We start from the raw sequence: 15,674 nt of genomic DNA, 5'->3' as shown, positions 1-15,674 counted from the left end.
AGCAGATACCATTGGGCTACATTAGCACGTGACAGGGATGAATGGAGACGTTACTGGCGCCCGCTTAAGCCAATCAAGATCAACGGGATGACAAGGGATACAAGTGATAAGTTATTTATCTTTATTATACTTTAAGTATAATAGATATTTAAGGCATTTAAACATTTTTAATTTTATCTTTTTATTTGTTTATTTTTGCTTTTTGGCTCACACCTGTCAATGCTTAGGGATTACTACTGGCTCTCACTCAGTAATTACTCCTGGCGGTGCTTAGGGCACCATATGGGATTCTGGGAATCGAATCTGGGTTGGCTGCATGCAAAGCAAACTCCCTTCCCGCTATGTTATCCCTCCAGCCTTCATCTTTTTATTAACTAAATCAATTTTCTCAATTTCCTGCTATTGAACCAAATACTATGTTTGCAATGTATAGTATAATATAAAGGCATATAAAATTTATGAGTTTCTTTTTACAGAATGGTGAAATGAATATTACAATCTGAAAAGCAAGCACATATATATGAATATATAGCTACATACATATATGTGGGCTGGGACGATAGCACAGTGAGTAGGGCATTTGCCTTGCACGCAGCCAGCCCTGGTTCAATTCCTCCACCCGTCTCAGAGAGTCTGGCAAGCTACCAAGAGTATCTCATTCCCATGGCAGAGCCTGACAAGCTACCCGTGGCGTATCCAATATGCCAAAAACAGTAACAACTCTCACAATGGAGACATTACTGGTGCCCACTTGAGCAAATCGATGAACAACTGGACGATAGTGCTACATACATATATGTAGATATGTATGACCAGTCATCAAATATGTTACAACAAATAACACTGATATAAAGTAGACATAAAAATAAAATATAGCATCCTTAGGATGAAGAAGGATGAATACTGGAGAAGTCATTTATACTGGATCCACAGGATGTAAACACCGACAATATAACCTCAGAATGTACTATTTCTTTTTTACCCTATAAATTTAGATAATTTAGCAATAGCATACACAATACCTCAGGCAAATCAATGTCTGGATCTCAATGTCCTTAGCTATAAACTAAAGAAATTGACCTACATCAGTGTTTCTTAATTCTGATTGCACATTAGACACACTCAGAAAATGTTGAAATAATGATAGTCAATGCTACCCTTAGATAAATTTAGAATTTCTGGGAGACATGTGGTATTCAAATTTAGAATTTCTGACTGGTGGTAATCAAAACAGTCCATAGACCACCCCTGTCAGCATTTTTTGGTATTTCTCAATTCAACTTACTATAACAAAACACTGGGGGTACTTAACATAAAATTATTTACTTGGAATTATAAAGGGATTAAGTCCCAGATCTAGATTTCTTGTGAAAAGCCTCTTCCTGTCATCTTTCTGTGTCTTCGCTTCTTTTTATATAGCTACTAGCCCTATCAGTTTGTGGCCCTGCCCTTAAAACCTCATGAAACATTAACTCCTACAAATTTGATCTTCAAATAATAGACACATTGGGGGTTTAGGGATTAAACATGAAGAACGGTTACATAATATAAGCTGTAACTCTTGGGATCTTGATATATTTCAAATACACAGAGTTATAGTAAGTCAATAGGAATCAGAGATTATAATTAAACAAACTCTATGGGTGATTCTATGCACAGTCAAGTTTGGAGATCACTTGTTTAGGCTAAGTGATCTAAATGATCACTGGTCTAGACTAAGATTAGATTAGTTAATTTGGATACTAGATTGCACATTTGACTCAGAAGCCTTAGGGCCAAATGACAAAATTTTCAACTTAACTGTTGCAGGTTTCTAACTACAGTTTTAAATGTTTTCCATTCATCAAACCAGCGAACCACAGTAGAAGGTCTCCAAGGATTTTTCAGTCCTAAATAGTATTATTTTAATATAATGATATATTCAATAGATGTGATCAAGATACAGTTCTTTCTATTTAGTAGATTTAGATATAATGTTAATTTATTACTCTTCTTATTACTACATAGGCTATGTTACACTGGATTTTATTTGGGGGAAATTACTGGTAAGTATGATATAAATATATATGTATGTTTTTTTATTATTTATTAAACTAAATAACCCATTTGGTTAATCAATGTCTTTTCACTGTATAACATTAAGCAAGGACTTGAATAGTAGCCATATGCTTATAAAGTAATTTATAATAACCTTATCATTTAGAGCCTAATTTTTTTAATTCTAAAAATCAAATATTCAGCCTAATAGAGAAACTATGAATATTTCTTAGTATTTTTTTTTCTGGGTTGTCTGGTCACCCCTGGCAGTAATCAGGACACCATTCCTGGCTCTGTGCTCAGGATTTACTTCTGGTGTTGCATAGTGAACCTATCGTATGTGATGCATGGGATTTGAACCTTGGGCCAGTAGGATGTAAGGCAAGCATCATAACCCCTGTACTATATCTCTCTGCTCCAATATTAAGACTTTTATTTTTCACTATGACTTTAAATTATCTTTTTATACCATTGCATAAATGATCCTAGGGTAAAATCTGTAAATGCTGTATCTCTCAAGGTTTACAGACATAGTTTCAGAAAAATTACATTTATAGTATTTCAGGTGGGATAGTACAGGGATTTCGTGCTCGTCTTGCATGCAGCCTACCCTGACTAAAATCATAGCACCACCAACATTTCCAGGAGTCACATCTAAACGTAAAGCCAGGAAGAGCTATATAAATTTTAGAAGCTGGAGGTGTGAATCACGACAGAATAGATGCTTAGCATATACAAGGCCCTGAGTTTGATCTGTAGCACCACATGGTTTCTGGAACAGTGGTGTTGCTTCCAAACACTCAATATCCAACCAAACACCATGAAACTGGTTGAGCTATGATCACCTGCCAGGAGTGATTCTTAAGTGCAGAACCAGGAACAACCCCTGAGAGGTGGGTCCAAAACACTCCATCTTCCCCCAAAAAATTGCTGTATCTGTGAGGAAACTTCTGTACATTCATTGGCCTTGGGAAAGGAACTCAGAGTGAATCCATTCAGAAAATAAGTTTTGTTGGCACAAAATACTTCAAGCTGATATTTTTAACTTTGAAACAAAGATCCAACATATTACATGAATTTATGATTTATTAGGAATACTATCCCTTTGTGTGTTTCCAGAAACTACCATTAAAATTTTCACAAACTGAAGGGCTGGAGCAATAGCACAGTGGATATGGGATTTGCCTTGCATGTGGTCAACCCACATTCGATTCCCAGCATCCCATATGGTCCCCTGAGCACCACCAGGGGTGATTCCTGAGTGCATGAGCCAGGAGTGAGCCCTGTGCATCGGCAGGTGTGACCCAAAAAAAAGAAAAAAAAAGAATATGTAGCCTAGAAATATAACTTAAAAGATTCATTATCAAAATGAAGTCATGAAATTCGCTTATAAACGGGTAAACATTGAGAGTATCATGCTGAGTGAAATGAGTCATAAGGAGTGGGAAAGATGAAATGATTGCTCTTATTTGTGGGATATATAAAACATATTATGGGGCCAGAGTGACAGTACAATGGGTAGGGTGCTTGCTTTGCATGTGGCCGGCCAGGGTTCAATCCCAGGCATTCCTTTTGTCCCCCGACACTGCCAGGAGTGATTCCTGACACTGTGTCAGGAGTGCAGAGCCAGGAATAACCCCTGAGCAAAGCCAGGAGTGACCCAAAAAAGAAAAAAAATCATAGTTAGGACAGAGAAGAAACCACTATCACAATGATACTTGGAATGATTATTCTGGACACTTTGGACAAGAATTGAGCACTGGAAATCAGTAAAGAGACACATATGATAACCTTTCAGCACTTTTGTTGCAAACCGTAATTCCCAAAATGAGAGAGAGAGAGAGACAGAGAGAGAGAGAGAGAGAGAGAGAGAGAGGAGAAGTTCCTGTTGTAGAGGCAGACTAGGGGGGATGGAATGGAAAAAAGAAAACTGGGAACATTGGTGGTAGGAAGTGTACAATGGTGAGGGAACAGGTGTTGGTACAATGCATGACTGAAACCCAATCACGAACAACTTTGTAACTATGTATCTCATGATGATTTGATTTTTAAAATTAGAATAAATTTTTAAAAGATCTAAAAAAAATTTTTAAATTTAAGATTCATAGTCAATAGATATTACTTTGTGAAAAGAAGTACTATAATAACCACAGAAAAACTGAGATTAACAAATGCTGAATGTGGAGAGGAAGTATTATAGAATTAGCACTTGCAATAATATTGCAAAATTTCCTAACTGTTTCTACTTAATCACCTGCCATATATATATATATATATATATATATATATATATATATATTCTGTTGCTATGCAATTTCTTTTTTTTTGCTTTTTGGGTCACACCTGGCGATGCACAGGGGTTACTCCTGGCTCTGCACTCAGGAATTACCCCTGGCGGTGCTCAGGGGACCATATGGGATGCTGGGATTTGAACCCGGGTCGGCCGCGTGCAAGGCAAACGCCCTACCCGCTGTGCTATCTCTCCAGCCCCTGCTATGCAATTTCTATGCAGAGAAACTTTTACAATTTCTATACAGAGTATGAAATAACAGCACAATTTTTTTTAAATTTATTTATTTTTTAATTAGTGAATCACCATGAGGGAACAGTTACAGATTTATACATTTTTGTGCTCATGTTTCCCTCGTACAAAGTTTGAGAACCCATCCCTTCACCAGTGCCCATTCTCCAACACAAATAAACCCAGCATCCCTCCCACCCCCCTAGTCCCATCTCCCCCGACCCCACCCTGTCACTGTGGCAAGGTATTCCCTTTTGTTCTCTCTCTCTAATTAGGTATTGTGGTTTGCAATAAAGGTGTTGAGTGGCCATTGTGTTCAGTCTCTAGTCTACATTCAGCATATGTCACCCTTCCCGTGCGTGGCCTCCAACCACATTTTACTTGGTGTTCCTTTCTCTATCTGAGCTGCCCTCTCCCCAGAATGTGAGGCCAGCTCCAAGCCATGGAGTCAACCTCCTGGTACTTATTTCTACTATTCTTGGGTGTTAGTCTCCTACTCTGTTATTCTATATTCCACAGATGAAAACAGCACAAATTTTTGTATATCTCTTATTTGCCAGATATCATTCTCTGAGATTTAAACATAGCCAATAAGCTCCTGAATTTCATAATTAAAAAACCTGTTTTTTCTGTGTATAAGAAAAAATATAAGAAACAAAAATATACTTCTGTGTATAGAAAATAAATACAGCTAAGACAAAACTGTAAGTAGGAAGAAAGATACATTCAATGACTTGGAACTACTAAAATGTAAAATAATTTTGATAATAATAATTATTGCTAATTTGCTTTCATTTCTAAGAAGTGGGTAAACTTTTAGTGTAGAAGTTACTAAAATTCTCATTAACCATGACCTAAAGACTCATAAATAAGTATCAAAATAGAGCAATAAGCTACAGAGATCCTTCCAGACCCAAGCCAGGCTGAGTCTCATCTGGATCAGCTTAGATCAGGGCATGTGAACCCACAACCCACACAAACAAAGCTCCAGCAGCCAAAAATCTCCATCGCCCAATCACTGCCATGCTCTCGGCCAGACTCCACAGGTTCCGGACAAGCCTTATCCAGAAATGAATTTGTTGAAAAACTCAGGTATATGGGTTATTGTGACTGAAATCTCCAGGCTCTCATGGAGTAGGGGTTGAGCTACCTCCCCCCATCTCCCTGTTCTTCTGGGAGCCTGGCAGTTATGCCTATAAACTGCTTCTGGCATCATCTAAGCTCATTAACCAGCCATAATCTAGAGACTCATTAATAAATCTCAAAAGAGAGCAACAAACTGAAGAGATGCTTCTGGAACCATCCAGTTAAAAATTTAACTGCAGCTGTATCACCCCATTCAAAATTTTAGAATTTCTGGAGAGCATGGCTGCAAATCTCAAACTCTATACCAATGATTTACTGAAAGTAGCACACCACATTGGATGTGATATAAAGTTAGAAGGCAACCAATCTCAATCAAGAAAACATTAACACATAAGTGTTAACCTGTAAAAACATGTTAGTAACCTCTTATGCAAGGGATTAATAGCTCCACAGTGAGATACAACAATCTTTACACACTTTCTTCTTAGGAAATCTTTTTGATAATTTTTAGCAAATGATTCATAACAAACAATACAAAATAAATTATTTAGGGCCTGCTATTGAGGCAGACTGGGTGGTAATTAGGAAAATTGGAAACAATGGTGGTGGGAAAGTGTAATTGTGGTAAGATTGGTATTGAAATATTGAATGCAATAAATTATTGTGAACAATTTTATAAAAATAAAATAAAAATTTATGTAATTTAAATAAAATAAAATAATTTATTAAATTAAAAGCTAAAATACCATGTTATACTTTTTAATTGTTGTTGTGCGCCATTACCCTGCAAAATTTGGTAATCCAGATTACTCTTTGATCTGTGTCAGGGATCACTTCTGGTGGTGCTACGGGGACCATGTAGGGTGCTAGGGATTAAACTTTGGTCAGTCAGAGGTAAAACAAGTGTCCCTCCCACCATATTAGCTGCACAAGTACCTCACCCAACATATTATCTTCAGTTTCCACATTTTTATTTATATATTTATTATTTGCAAGCAATGTTACCAAAAATATATGTGTTTTTAGTTCTTATTTGAGGCTAAGAAGATGGCTCAACTGGCTGGGGCACACACTTTGCATAAGGGAAACTCAAGTTCAGTCTGGACACCACATCGTTCCCAACATCACTGGGAGTTATTCTTGAACAGTGAGCTTGGGGTTCTCCCCAAAAACTCTGAATTTGACTTCAAAACCAGCAATAATAAAGTCTTATTCACCAGCCTTACTGGGAACTGACTGCAGGGTATGTCCATGTCTTCTTATTCCTGATGGGTAGAATTCCAGTGAAGGATGAATCATAAAACTATATCACTGTATCGCTGTTATCCCATTGCTCATCGATTTGCTCGAGCAGGCACCACTAACATCTCCATGTGAGACTCATTACTGTTTTTTGGCATATTGGATATGCCACAGGTAGCTTGTCAGGCTCTGCTGTGTGGGCGAGATACTCTTGATAGCTGGCCAGCCTCTCCGAGAGAGGCCGAGGAATCGAATCCATGTTGGCCGCATGCAAGGTGAAAGCCCTACCCCCTGTGCTAACAGAAATTATTTTTGACTTGTATTTTTGTAGGTAATTTTTATTGCTTAGACATTAAGCTCACAAATGACTGCTTAATTATTCTGTAACCAACACTTATTAAAGTAGCAGGTCTTAGGTTTTTGCCAGATCTTACACTTTAGTCAACTTGAGTGGGTGACTAAAGTGTCAGAATTGTATACAGAAACAATGTTCCTTATATTCCACAAATTCTTTTAGAAATTGTGTTGTTAAATATGTATGATTATAAGGGTTTGGGGTTAAACTTTTCATTACCAGTTTGGTATTCCTGCAGCTTATAGAAATATAGACAAGTTGCACTTGTTACTGACCTCCAAATATGTTTGAGGTATGGTACTTAACAGACAGGTACCCAAATTCTGTGAGCAGTTCCATTTTTTAATACCACTAAAATCCAGTGTCCACCCAAGGTGAAACCTTTGAGGGCTTGACATACTACCTCCTTCTTGTCTTGAATAGTCTCACTGAGGTTGAACATGAGCCATGTCCAACCCATCTATATACTGTCCTTTAATAGATTATCTAGATATCTTGAAGACTTAGTGTTACCACATACATATACACACCAAAAACAGGAGGCGAAAGTTGTATGAGGAAGTTGTGAAAGAAGAATATTGTATGCAAACGTAGAGATCATTCTTTGGTCTACCAAGAAATCTTAAGAATGGTTATTTCGATAATTCTTTAGTTCTTTTTTGTTGGGGGGAGGGGGTTGGGACCCATCCAGCAGTGCTCAGGACTTACTTCTGCCTCTGTACTCAGGAATCTTTCCTGGCAGGCTCATAGGACCATATGGGGTGCTGGGAATCAAGCACAAGTCAGTTACATGCAAGGCAAGTGCTTATCCTCTATACCTTTTCTCCAGCCCCTATGACAGTTCTCTTGATGTCTATTTTCTTCAAATATTTCTTTTTATTTTTCTTTTTTAGATGGGGGGGATACACTGGGTAGTGCTTATCCTTGACTCTGCACTCCTGGCAGGGTCTGGGGACCATATGGAATGCCAGGGTGGGCCATTTGCAAGGCAAACACCCTACCCATTGTACTATTGCTATAATCCCTCAAACGTTTTTTTTTTTTGCAATGCAAGTATGCTCTTTAATGGTATCATAATAAAAGATAAAATCATCTAAAAGAGCAAATAGAATTATTTCTTTTTTATTTAAATTTATTTATTTTTAATTAGTGAGTCACAGTGAGGGTACAGTTACAGATTCACATATTTTCGTGCTTGTTTTTCCCTCATGCAATGTTTGAGAGCCCATCCCTCCACCAGTGTCCATTCTCCACCACCAATGAACCCAGTATCCCTCCCACCCCCCAATCCCATCCCCCTACCCACCTTCTGTGGTGGGGCATTCCAATTTGATATCTCTCTTTCCTTTCCCTCAAATGTGTTTTAAACTAAATAATATTATGGATAATGTGTGAATCCATATAATGCTTTGGGCAAGATTGTCATTTTGACAGTGTGTGATCACATGAATGGGAGATTTGTTTTCATTTTCTTGTGTCCTCTTTTACACAATATTAAAGGGATATATTTAATAAAGTGATCAAACAATCACAAATATATGTGTCCAATGTCAGAGCATCTAAATACATTAAGCCAAATACTAAAAGATCTGAAGGGAAAAATAGCAAAATAATAGAAGAGTACTTTATTATCCCACTTTTGATAATGCATAGATCACCCAGATAAAATAAGTAAGAAATGTTGGACTTGAACCATATATTAGACGAAATGTACCTAGATTGAGCTGTCTAATTGCATCAGAATACATAATCTTCTCAGGTGCAAATAATATTCTTCAGGGGTCAGAAAGATAGTATAGAGGGTGGGATGCTTGCTTGCATGTAGCTGACATGGGTTTGACTCCCCAGAACCATATATGGTCCTCAGAGTGCACTACCAGACACAATCTTTCTGACTGCAGACACAATCTCTCTGAATTCAGAGTCAGGAGTACATCCTGAGCACAATCAGATCTACCCCCTACCACTACACACACAGACACACACAGACACACATACACACAAACCAAAATTATATTCTTTTGGAGATCATGTTACAGAGCTTTAAACAAGTCTTAGAAAAGTTAAGATTGTTATCTCAACATGTGATTTGACTAAACATCTTGGAACAACAACAACAATGAAAACACAGCATAACAAACTTGCTGGATTCTGTAAAAACATGGAACCATCTGCCAGTTGGCTATAGTATGAAGCTAGAAATCAATGACAGAAGTGAAACAGGAGAATTCACAAATATGTAGAAATTAAACAACTCTAGGGAAACTAAAGGGTAAAGAAGAAATCTGAAAGAAAAATTTTAAACATCTTGGAACAACAATGAAAACATAGCATAACAAACTTGTTGAATTCCATAAAAACAGTACTAATATAGATTAAGAATAAATATTTACCCAAGGGACCCAGCCCCCGTGACCAAAAACCTCCAGAACTCAACTACCACCATGCTCACAGCCGCTCTCCACATGCTTGGGCCAGGCCTCACCTTGGAATACCCAGATATGCAGGACTTTGTGACTGAGTTCTGGGTTCAACAGGACCAGGAAGGAGATACTCTGCCTGTATCCCCCTGTCTCTAGTGACCCAGCAGCCACGCCCATAAGCCACCCCTGGTTGGCGCCAGGTAATCTTGTCATTGGTCACCATCCATATAGCGTGTCCTTCTCTCCTGGAAGAGAGCATAACATGACGCTTGCCATAACCATGCCACCAGATCCTCCCCGCCCCAAGGGACCCAGCCCCAGAGGCCAAAAACCTCCAGAACTCAACTACCGCCATGCTCACGGCTGCTCTAAACATGCTTACCCATGAGTGAACCTCCTCCTGGATGGCTTGGCCGAGAACACTTCATAGGACACACCCTACCCATATTCCAAGAGTACCCCACCACATTTGATGGGATTCAAAGTAGGAGGCAAACAACCTTAGAGGGAAATATTATAATATTATATTATTTCATTTCTGCTTTGGAGCAGGAATTGGAGTACAGGATAGAAACACCCAAAATATGGTGGTGGGAAGGTGTAATGGTAGTGGGATGGGATTGGTGTTTGAATATTAAATGTAATCAAATATTGTAAACTACCTTATAAAATAAAAAAAATTAAAAGAAAAAAGAATAAATATTTAAATAAGCACGCTAACATTTAGCTTAAAGTAACTGTCACTGTCAATGTCATTCCGTTGCTCATCGATTTGCTCAAGCAGGCACGAGTAACGTCTCCATTTTGAGACTTGTTGTTACTGTTTTTGACATATCGAATATGCCATGGGGAGCTTGCCAGGCTCTGCTGTGCAGGCAAGATAGTCTTGGTAGCTTGTCAGGCTCTCTGAGAGGAGCAGAGGAATCAAACCCAGGTCTAGGGTCAGCAGCATGCAAGGCAAACATATGCAAAGCGGCATGCATACCACTTTGCTATCACTCCAGCCCTTAAAGTAATTAGAATAAAAATAACAAATCATACTCAAAGTTAGTAGAAGAAAGGCAATAAAGAACGGGGAGGAAATAAATAAAAGTGATCATAAAATAATAGAAAATATCAATAAAATAATGAATTTAAAGATGAAATTGAACAAGTGAACTAAATAATAATTGGATGAAGAAACTGATCAAAGAATCTAGATTTAAAAAGAAAGAGGGAAGTCTCAAAGGAGTAAAATCAGAAATGAAACAGGACATGTTAAAACTGATTCCACAGAAATACAAAGTATCTTGAGAGACTACCATAAATAATCATATACCAACAAATTGAATTAGTCTAGAATCAATAAATATCTAGAAATATAACTTATCCAAATGGAAATCATGAAGAAATAGAAAACAGGGATAGGCAAATAATAATTAGTAATATGTTTAACTAAAAAACCAAAACTGTCCCAGTAGAAAAAATTTCAAATCAGAGAGCTTTATTGGCAAATGTTACCAACATTTATTCTTTATTTATTATTTATTGGGGAGGCATGCCTGGCAGTGCTCAAAGCTAGCATATGGGATACTGGGGATTGAACCTAGGTTGTCTGTGTGCAAGGGAAGTTTCCCACCCGCTGTACTATCTCTTCAGCCCCACAATTTTTAAAGAAATGACATCAGAAAATATATCATTCTTCCTTGATTTGGAAACAAAATAATATCTTGAGCTTCCTGACATCCTGACAGAATTCTAACTAAAGGTTTTATTGGATTGCATTATATTTAAATTTCATAAACTTCTTAGTTCTCTAAAATCTGTACCCTGGGGCTGGAATGATAGCAAAGCAGGTTGGGCGTTTGCCTTGCACAAGGCTGACCCAGGTTCAATTTCCAGCATCCCATATGGTCCCCTGAGCACTGCCACGAGTTAATTCCTGAGTGCATGAGCCAGGAGTAAACCCTGTGCATCGCCTGGTGTGACCCCTCTCCAAACAAAAAAAAATCTCTATTCACTGGACCTTACAATAATTCATCTCTTGGCCTAGAGCTAGTATAGGCACTGATCTGCAACTCAGTCCCTATTATTAAATCAACTGAGCATCAGCAGATATGACCCTGGGAGGCGGGAACGAGGTGGTATAAATATCATCAAGGTGGCTCTGGTACTTCCTAGTACTGCAAGGTCTAATAAGCACCATATTAGCATTGAACCATATGCCCAGTTGGAAAAGAATTCCTCAGGATGACCCCTAGCCCAATGAGCATCACTTTGGAGGTCCTTCATCAAAAATAAAATAAAGAAATATAAAATAAAAATATAAAATTATATAAGTTTATATAAATATATTACATGTAAATAGATAATATATAAATAATATAATATAAATAAAATAATTAACAACATTTGCAATAATAAAAGGGAACAACTTCATTTCATATAATGAAAAGAACTTGACTTGTAATCATTTTTTAAAATATTTTTATGGAGACACTGATTAACAAAGTCACTCAGAACTATATTTGAGATTATGAGGATAAAACATAAAATATATAGTATTAGATGCAATGCCAGTCACACCAAACACTCAAAGAAAACATTATTATTGAAGCAAAATCTATCTGAAGATCTCACTGATGAATAGTTATAAGATTTTCTGGAACTTGAGAAGTTCCCTCTTAAATAACTTGTTTATTCCTAGTAACTATGCATGACATAGTAGCTTTATTTGGAATACTACAAAGGAAAATATCCCTAAAATTTCCACCCAATATTACCTAACACACACACACACACACACACACACACACACACACACACACACGCAAGATTCTACCCCACCACCACTCTTAATAGTCTTTTTATTTCTCCAGGGAAAAAATATTAGAACATAAAGTTCTATTTTCTAACCACAGAGGTCATCATCAGTTCATCTGGAAAATATCCATCAGTGTTTATACACACAGACCCAGACGCATATACACTTCATGTGCACACATATATAAAGGTATTTTCTCACAAGCATATTTGAACTATAAGTTAGTAAAGTTCTCACTTTTAGTGCTTTGCTAACATAAGTGAATGTCCTAGTGGATAAGCATAAGCACTTAGGATGACCACAAGACTCATGACTTTGTCCTATTCTTAACCATCCCTGATGGATATGTCTGGCAAAAACATTCCATATTCCCATAAACCGTTCTGGAAAAAAAAGAAAAAGGCAAAGACGGTGGGGGTGTTGGAGGGATGCGGGGAGGGAAAGGAAATAAAAATGGGATAATGGAGGAGGAAAAAAAGAAAGGTTCTCCAGTGGCACTTAGGTGTACATCAGGTTGATGAACCTGTCCAATTTGGGGGAGTCAAGTTTTTGCCCACCCAAGGCTTGCCTAGACTTGCCTTAAGGCTCATGTTGCAAAATAAGTAGTAATTTATCTGCCAGGCTTATTATTGGAATGAGTGGCGTCCCAGACCTGACTAATGTTTTCTGCTTGGCCTTCCTACTTCTTTAGCACAAACATCTGAGGCTGTGGTGGTTTTAAGTGTGTTTCTCATAGCATCCCAAAGTTTCTGCTTTTTATTTCTCACTTCCCTGTTTTTTACCCAGCTTAAAAGTTACTAACTTTTACCCCACCCAGCATTAACTCTGTGGGATTTAAGTTTTTTGGTCATTCAGGACTACTATTCCAAGTACAGTTGCTTTTATACAGAGACTGAAAATTGGGATCAATGACCAAAGACATTTTGACTCCATACTGAAAGATTTTTCTAGTGATGCTAAGTAGAAGGAAACTCTTTGTTTGGAGGACCCCTGTGATCAAGGGAAGGAATTATTCTGATTAACCAGCTTAGTTTCCTAATTCTTAAACATAGTCATAGAATAAGTCAACATCTGAAAGGTTAGGTTATGCCAAGGAAATGAGTTGATAACAGATGGTTCACTAAAACTTACACATTTAATAAGGCACAACTGTGAACAGATTCTAAGAATGTATAATACTTAAAATCATAAAAATGTCATAACTAGGTATCTAGTTTTATCTTTCCACTTTGTACATTTAGGACAGAATTGAGGTTTGAATATTTTAATTAACTTTCCCAGATTATGGGCAGAGGCTGATCTAGGTAGAGTCCAGTGAAAATTAAGTTAGACATAATTAGTAAAAGTTTAATGATGAAACTTGAATTTCTTAAAAACTTAAAAGTTGTACTGTTGACAGGAGCACTGCAGTCACTATGAAAGTGTACCATAAAGTGTGAGTGACAACTTTCCAAGTTCTTACCAGAGTTGGGGTGAATATTATCAAGACCTTAATTGACCAAAAAGAGTGATCAAGAGTGATCAATGGAGCACAGGCTTTGCATAAATGATCCATAAAACAGCAACAACAACAAAAAAAACCAAAACAAAAAGACCTCTATTTGACCTTATTTTCATTCATAGTTAGCCAGTATGCTTTCTGATTCAAATTTCTAAATGCTCTAAGAATAAAACTATAAATCGTTGGAAAATAGACAAGACTATTTTAATCAGCAAAGACAATTCATTTGAATTAAATTGATAAAGAAGTTTCTAAAAGTATATGCCTAAGTATTCTGGATTTATGAAAAGTAATTGAAGATGTTGATAGCCCTTATTTTTTCTCTCTGTGGAACATTAAAGCCTCAGCATATATGTAGTTATTTTTATAATTAGGCAAAATGATGACTTATTAATAAATAACAAATTCCACTAAAATATTATGTAATAGAACATAGTTGTAAGGCCTGGAGTAAAAACACAGTGGCTTAGCATGCCTGCCTTGAAAGGAGATGGTTACTACTTCAGATGCCCAGGGTTCCACACGTACCTAGAGACTCCGAAAGCTCTGCTGTCTGCAGTATCTGGCACCACAAGAAATGCCCAACTGCATAACACTTAGATATGTGTGAGCATAGCAAAAAGGAGACTAGCCCCCAGGAAGCACAACAACAACAACAACAACAACAAAAAGATGTGTGAGCTCCAAGATTAGGAAATGTGACCCAAAGAGTGAGCACCATAAATCTAACTTGTGTGCCTCAATTACGAGTTCGACTCTAGGCAAGCGTGTGTGCAAGTGTCTCAGCTAAAAGACTGTAAACCTTGGGAGAACTGCAGCGGAGTGTGTGAGTACTCAATCTGATACAAACCTGAAGAGCACCACAGTTAAAAATGTGCAAGCACCACAGCCAGAAGTATGTGAAAAAACTGGTCATTGCAACAATAACAACTAAATGAAGGGAGACAGGAGAGGGAGAAAAATTCAAATAAATAGCTAGTGAAGGGACAGGACAATGAAACAATATTAGCATTTGTTGAAAAGTGCATCCATGTGCACATGTATGTGTATATACATATGCATACTTTAAAACATAGTTGTGACATTTTTGTCACTAATAGTACAATTAGTTGTGAAAATGATTCCTAGGAATTCAAATGTTAATAAGGTGACCAATTTATTAACATGTTTCTTAAATTAAAAATAATGCTTTAAAGTACGCAGATAAAGTCTCAGATTTTTTATTTTCTATTTTATCACCCTAAAAATACAAACCTTTGTTCCCTCTTATAAATACCAGCAAAGGTTACTCTGTTCTTGCCAAAGATCTAGGTATAGGATAGCCAAACTGATATCAGATGACTGAGTACTCTATTAAAATAAAGGTTCTGAAAACTCAGATTCATAAGACTGAGGGTTCTATAGTAGGAAAACTTTCGCATCTTTGTTATATGAAAGTTATTAATGGTGTTGATCGTTTGGAAGAAAAGAGGAAGGTAGACAAGGAACCGAATTCGTAACGACAACAAATGCATATTATACAATACAGACAAGCTTGAGTAACAGTAATATTATATAATTTGAGTAGCTTTTAACAACAGAGGAAACATTATTTTCTAAGATTGCAAGTGCTGTGTAAAATAATACAATGCAGAACAGAGTGGAATGTTTTATGAAACAGAAGGATTTTAAAGACATTTTTCCCCTAGAGGAAAATAGCCAGGAAA

Source organism: Sorex araneus, chromosome 4 (assembly GCF_027595985.1).
Source record: "Sorex araneus isolate mSorAra2 chromosome 4, mSorAra2.pri, whole genome shotgun sequence".
In the NCBI taxonomy this organism is placed as follows: domain Eukaryota; kingdom Metazoa; phylum Chordata; class Mammalia; order Eulipotyphla; family Soricidae; genus Sorex; species Sorex araneus.
Note: the sequence above shows the minus strand (reverse complement) of the source record.